Source organism: Chiloscyllium plagiosum, unplaced genomic scaffold (assembly GCF_037043375.1).
Source record: "Chiloscyllium plagiosum isolate Xiang-an unplaced genomic scaffold, Cpla_swu_hap1 HiC_scaffold_3, whole genome shotgun sequence".
NCBI classification, from domain to species: Eukaryota; Metazoa; Chordata; class Chondrichthyes; order Orectolobiformes; family Hemiscylliidae; genus Chiloscyllium; species Chiloscyllium plagiosum.
This window is the reverse complement of record NW_028270141.1, coordinates 42,747,770-42,755,779: the sequence shown is the minus strand read 5'-3', so window position 1 is coordinate 42,755,779 and position 8,010 is coordinate 42,747,770. Positions and strand designations below refer to the sequence as shown.

General features: G+C 51.1%; 1 non-coding gene across 1 annotated transcript; it reads left to right on the top strand.

Moving 5' to 3' along the window:
• The first annotated feature begins 7,489 nt into the window (after nt 1–7,489).
• On the top strand, nt 7,490–7,649 carry LOC122547086 (U1 spliceosomal RNA). Its single transcript, XR_006310877.2, has one exon. It is a non-coding gene; the product is annotated as a U1 spliceosomal RNA (small nuclear RNA).
• Nucleotides 7,650–8,010: the final 361 nt, after the last annotated feature.

The following is an 8,010-nucleotide window of genomic DNA, read 5'->3' as shown; positions in this document are numbered from 1 at the left end:
GACACTGTCACAGACGGAGACATACTGTCCGAGACACAGACACACTGTCCCAGACATTGACACACTGTCGCAGACGGAGACACTCTGTCCGAGACACTGACACACTGTCCCAGACACTGACTCACAGTCACAGACGGAGACACACTGTCCCAGACACTGACACACTGTCCCCAGACACAGACACACTGTCCCAGACACTAACTCACAGTCGCAGACGGAGACACACTGTCCCAGACACTGACACACTGTCCCAGACACAGACACACTGTCCCAGATACTGACACACTGTCTCAGACACAGACACACTGCCCCAGACACTGAGACACTGTCCCAGACACAAACACACTGTCGCAGATGGAGACACACTGTCCCAGACACAGACACTCTGTCCCAGACACAGACACACTGTCCCAGACACAGACACACTGTCCCAGACAGAGACACCGTGTCCCGGACACTGACACACAGTCGCAGACACAGTCACACTGTCCCAGACGCCGACACCCTGTCCAAGACACAGACACACTGTCCCAGATACTGACACACTGTCTCAGATACTGACACACAGTCCCAGACACAGACACACTGTCCCAGACACATTGTCCGAGACACTGACACACTGTCGCAGACGGAAACACACTGTCCCAGACGGCGTCACACTGTCACAGACACTGACACACTGTCCTAGACACAGATACACTGTCCCAGACACTGACACACTGTCGCAGACGGAGACACACTGTCCCAGACACAGACACACAGTCGCAGATGGAGACACACTGTCCCAGACACAGACACACTGTCCCAAACACAGACACACTGTCCCAGACACAGACACACTGTCGCAGATGGAGACACACTGTCCCAGACACTGACACACTGTCGCAGATGGAGACACACTGTCCCAGACACTGACACACTGTCCCAGACACAGACATTCTGTCCCAGACACTGACACACTGTCGCAGATGGAGACACACTGTCCCAGACACAGACACACTGTCCCAAACACAGACACACTGTCTCAGACACAGACACACTGTCCTAGACAGACACACTGTCCCAGACAGAGACACACTGTCTCAGACACTGACAAGCTGTCACGGACACTGACACACTGTCCTAGATACAGACACACTGTCCCAAACACAGACACACTGTCCCAGACACAGACACACTGTCCCAAACACAAACACACTGTCCCAGACACAGACACACTGTCCCAAACACAGACACACTGTCCCAGACACAGACACACTGTCCCAGACACCGACACTCTGTCCCAGACACTGACACTTTGCCCCAGACACAGACACATTCTGCCCCAGACACCGACACTCTGTCCCAGACACAGACACTCTGTCCCAGACACTGACACACTGCCTCAGACAGAGACACACTGTCCCAGACACAGATACACTGTCCCAGACAGAGACACCATGTTCCGGGCACTGACACACTGTCCCAGACACAGACACACTGTCCCAGACAGAGACACCGTGTCCCGGCACTGACACACAGTCGCAGACACAGTCACACTGTCCCAGATGCCGACACCCTGTCCAAGACACAGACACACTGTCCCAGATACTGACACTGTCTCAGTTACTGACACACTGTCCCAGACACAGACACACTGTCCCAGACGCATTGTCCTCGACACAGACACACTGTCGCAGACGGAAACACACTGTCCCAGACGGAGACACACTGTCCCAGACACTGACACACGGTCCCAGACAGAGACACATTGTCACAGACAGAGACACACTGTCCCTGACGGAGACACTGTGTCGCAGACACTGACACACTGTTGTAGACACAGACATAGTGTCCCAGACACTGACACACTGTCCCAGGCAGACACACTGTCCCAGACAGAGACACAGTGTCCCCGACACTGACACAATGTCCCAGACACTGACACACTGTCCCAGACAGAGACACAGTGTCCCCGACACTGACACAATGTCACAGACACTGACACACTGTCATAGACACAGACATAGTGTCCCAGACACTGACACACTGTCCCAGACAGACACACTGTTCCAGACAGAGACACAGTGTCCCTGACACTGACACACTGTCCCAGACACTGACACACTGTCGTAGACACAGACATAGTGTCCCAGACACTGACACACTGTCCCAGACAGACACACTGTCCCAGACACTGACACACTGTCCCGGACACTGACACACTGTCGTAGACACAGACATAGTGTCCCAGACACTAACACACTCTCCCAGACAGACACACTGTCCCAGACACTGACACACTATCCCAGACAGACACACTGTCCCAGACAGAGACACAGTGACCCCGACACTAACACAATGTCACAGACAGAGACACACTGTCGTAGACACAGACACACTGTCCCAGACACAGACACACTGTCACAGACACAGACACTGTCACAGACGGAGACATACTGTCAAGAGACACAGACACACTGTCCCAGACATTGACACACTGTCGCAGACGGAGACACTCTGTCCGAGACACTGACACACTGTCGCAGACAGACACACTGTCGTAGACACAGACACACTGTCCCAGACAGAGACACAGTGTCCCCGACACTGACACAATGTCACAGACACTGACACACTGTCATAGACACAGACATAGTGTCCCAGACACTGACACACTGTCCCAGACAGACACACTGTTCCAGACAGAGACACAGTGTCCCTGACACTGACACACTGTCCCAGACACTGACACACTGTCGTAGACACAGACATAGTGTCCCAGACACTGACACACTGTCCCAGACAGACACACTGTCCCAGACACTGACACACTGTCCCGGACACTGACACACTGTCGTAGACACAGACATAGTGTCCCAGACACTGACACACTCTCCCAGACAGACACACTGTCCCAGACACTGACACACTATCCCAGACAGACACACTGTCCCAGACAGAGACACAGTATCCCCGACACTAACACAATGTCACAGACAGAGACACACTGTCGTAGACACAGACACACTGTCCCAGACACAGACACACTGTCACAGACACAGACACTGTCACAGACGGAGACATACTGTCAAGAGACACAGACACACTGTCCCAGACATTGACACACTGTCGCAGACGGAGACACTCTGTCCGAGACACTGACACACTGTCGCAGACAGACACACTGTCGTAGACACAGACACACTGTCCCAGACAGAGACACAGTGTCCCCGACACTGACACAATGTCACAGACACTGACACACTGTCATAGACACAGACATAGTGTCCCAGACACTGACACACTGTCCCAGACAGACACACTGTTCCAGACAGAGACACAGTGTCCCTGACACTGACACACTGTCCCAGACACTGACACACTGTCCTAGACACAGACATAGTGTCCCAGACACTGACACACTGTCCCAGACAGACACACTGTCCCAGACACTGACACACTGTCCCGGACACTGACACACTGTTGTAGACACAGACATAGTGTCCCAGACACTGACACACTCTCCCAGACAGACACACTGTCCCAGACACTGACACACTATCCCAGACAGACACACTGTCCCAGACAGAGACACAGTATCCCCGACACTAACACAATGTCACAGACAGAGACACACTGTCGTAGACACAGACACACTGTCCCAGACACAGACACACTGTCACAGACACAGACACTGTCACAGACGGAGACATACTGTCCGAGACACAGACACACTGTCCCAGACATTGACACACTGTCCCAGACACTGACTCACAGTCGCAGACGGAGACACACTGTCCCAGACACTGACACACTGTCCCCAGACACAGACACACTGTCCCAGACACTAACTCACAGTCGCAGACGGAGACACACTGTCCCAGACACTGACACACTGTCCCAGACACAGACACACTGTCCCAGATACTGACACACTGTCTCAGACACAGACACACTGTCCCAGACACTGAGACACTGTCCCAGACACAGACACACTGTCCCAGACACTGACACACTGTCGCAGACGGAGACACACTGTCCCGGACACAGACGCTCTGTCCCAGACACTGACACACTGTCCCAGACACAGACACACTGTCGCAGACGGAGACACACTGTCCCAGACACAGACACACTGTCGCAGACGGAGACACACTGTCCCAGACACAGACACACTGTCCCAGACACTGACACACCAGTCGCAGATAGAGACACACTGTCCCAGACACAGACACACTGTCGCAGATGGAGACACACTGTCCCAGACACAGACACACTGTCCCAGACACAGACACACTGTCGCAGATGGAGACACACTGTCCCAGACACAGACACACTGTCCCAGACACTGACACACTATCGCAGACGGAGACACACTGTCCCAGAGACTGACACACTGTCCCCAGACACAGACACACTGTCACAGACCCAGACACACTGTCGCAGACGGAGACACACTGTCCCAGACACTGACACACTGTCCCAGACACAGACACACTGTCCCAGATACTGACACACTGTCTCAGACACAGACACACTGTCCCAGACACTGAGACACTGTCCCAGACACAGACACACTGTCCCAGACACTGACACACTGTCGCAGACGGAGACACACTGTCCCGGACACAGACGCTCTGTCCCAGACACTGACACACTGTCCCAGACACAGACACACTGTCGCAGACGGAGACACACTGTCCCAGACACAGACACACTGTCGCAGACGGAGACACACTGTCCCAGACACAGACACACTGTCCCAGACACTGACACACCAGTCGCAGATAGAGACACACTGTCCCAGACGCAGACACACTGTCGCAGATGGAGACACACTGTCCCAGACACAGACACACTGTCCCAGACACAGACACACTGTCGCAGATGGAGACACACTGTCCCAGACACAGACACACTGTCCCAGACACTGACACACTATCGCAGACGGAGACACACTGTCCCAGAGACTGACACACTGTCCCCAGACACAGACACACTGTCACAGACCCAGACACACTGTCGCAGACGGAGACACACTGTCCCAGACACAGACACACTGTCCCAGACACTGACACACTGTCCCCAGACACTGACACACTGTCCCAGATACTGACACACTGTCCCAGACACTGACACACTGTCGCAGATGGAGACACACTGTCCCAGACACAGACACACTGTCCCAGACACTGACACTCTGTCCCAGACACTGACACACTGTCCCAGACACAGACACTCTGTCCCAGACACAGACGCACTGTCCCAGACACTGACACTCTGTCCCAGACACTGACACACTGTCGCAGATGGAGACACAATGTCCCAGACACAGACACTCTGTCCCAGACACTGACACACAGTCCCAGACACTGACACTCTGTCCCAGACACTGACACACTGTCGCAGATGGAGACACACTGTCCCAGACACAGACACTGTCTCAGACACTGACACTCTGTCCCAGACACTGACACACTGTCACAGATGGAGACACACTGTCCCAGACACAGACACACTGTCGCAGACACTGACACACTGTCGCAGACACTGACACACTGTCCCAGACAGACACTCTGTCCCAGACACTGACACACTGTCGCAGACTCTGACACACTGTCCCAGACAGACACTCTGTCCCAGACACAGGCATATTGTCGCAGACACTGACACACTGTCGCAGACAGAGACACACTGTCCGAGACACTGACACACTGCCCCAGACACACTGTCCCAGACATTGACACACTGTCGTAGACACAGACATAGTGTCCCAGACACTGAGACACTGTCCCAGACACTGACACACTGTCACAGACGGAGACACACTGTCCCAGACACAGACACTCTGTCCCAGATAAAACCCAACAACCAACAGACAGACTGGGAGACCCTACACAGAGACAGCAGAGCTGTATGTTCTCGGGTCATTTCTAACTGATGTGGCTGCTTTATTTTGGGGTCAGTATCCCAAAGGGGAGAGAGGTACAAGTGCCATTTCAAATATCTTATGGCATCCAGGTACCTGTCCTCAGGTTTGCTGTCCATTTCGAGGCCACAGCTGGGATAGTGATTCAGTGCAAGTTGTTGCTAGGGCTGTTTGTAACTCTGACAGTGTCCACACTGTGGGAACTGGAAGGGAATGGTCAACACAGTGGCCGAGAGAAAAGGCTGTGCGGTAGGATCGAAGGGCTGGCTCATTATTTCTTCCCTCCCTTCAAGCAATGACATCCCTCCCCCTGCAGTCAATGAGATTGGCCTTGCTGATCCCCTATTTAATATTCAGATTGTGTGTCACTTTCCTGACACTCTGACCAGGTTCTGTTGTCCACTTAGCTCCTGGGAGTTGATGACTTCCAGACACTGCTGGGCAATACTGGGAAAGTTTCAATCTCCTGATAAAGTGGCTGATCACTGAATCATTAACACATTCAAATAGCTCCCGACCACTGCTAGCAGGTGGCTGGATATATACAATCTGCCTCCAGATAAAAAAAACAGGAGGAGGCAGAAGATACTGGCACTGCTGCCTCAAAGCTCCTCCTAAGAACTCACTCACATTGTCCTAGAAGAAATGCATACACCGAAATATGCACATGCACTCAGAAATATACACATACTCTGAAGGATACACACACTGCAAATATACACATATACCAAATTATGCACACACACTCTGAAATATGCACATACCCTGAAGGACACACACACTCCAAAATATACACATACACTGAAATATGCACACGCACTCAGAAATATACACATAATCTGAAGGATACACCCACTGTAAAATATACACATACACCAAAATGTGCACACGCACTCAGAAATATACATACACACCAAAATATACACACACACTCCAAAATATACATTAACACTGAAATATGCACATGCACTCTGAAGTATACACATACTTTGAAGTATACACACACTCCAAAATATACTGATGTATGCACATACACTCATAAATATACACGTACGCCAGAATATGCCCATGCACTCTGAAATATACATACATACCAAAATATATACACACACTCCAAAAAAGCACACACACGCAGAAATATACACATACTCTGAAGTATACACGCACACTCCAAAATATACACATACACCAAAATATACACATACAATCCAAAATAGGCACACACACTTTGAAATATACATATACACCAAAATATACACGCACTCCAAAATATGCACACACTCTGAAATATGCATATACACTGAAATAAACACACACACTCTGAAATATTCATGCACATGAAAAATACACAGACTCTGAAATATGCACACGCACTCTGAAAAACACATACAGATCGAAAAATATACACACACTCCAAAATGTGCACACGTGCTCTGAAATATACATACACATCAAAATATATACACACACAATCCAAAATATGCACACGTGCTCTGAAATATACATATACATCAAAATATATACACACACAATCCAAAATATGCACACGTGCTCTGAAATATACATATACACTGAATAATACTTACCTGGCAGGGGAGATACCATGATCAATAAGGTGGTTCTCCCAGGACCAGGCTATCCCATTGCACTTCAGGTGTGCTGACGCCTGCGATGTTCCCAAATGTGGGGTACCCGACTACAACATTTGTGGTAGTAGGGGACTGCGTTTACGCTCTTAAATCAGGGGCGGCACGGTGGCTCAGTGGTTAGCACTGCTGCCTCGCAGCGCCAGGGTCCCAGGTTCAATTCCAGCCTTGGGCAACTGTCTGTGTGGGTCCCCATGTCTGCATGGGTTTCCTCCGGGTGCTCCAGTTTCCTCCCACAGTCCAACGATGTGCAGGTCAGGTGAATTGGCCATGCTAAATTGCCCCATAGTGTCAGGTGCATTAGCCAGAGGGAAATGGGTCTGGGTGGGTTACTCTTTGGAGGGTCGGTGTGGACTTATTGGGCCGAAGGGCCTGTTTCCACACTGTCGATAATCTAATCATACACACACACTCTGAAATATGTACACGCACGCTGACATATACATATACAGT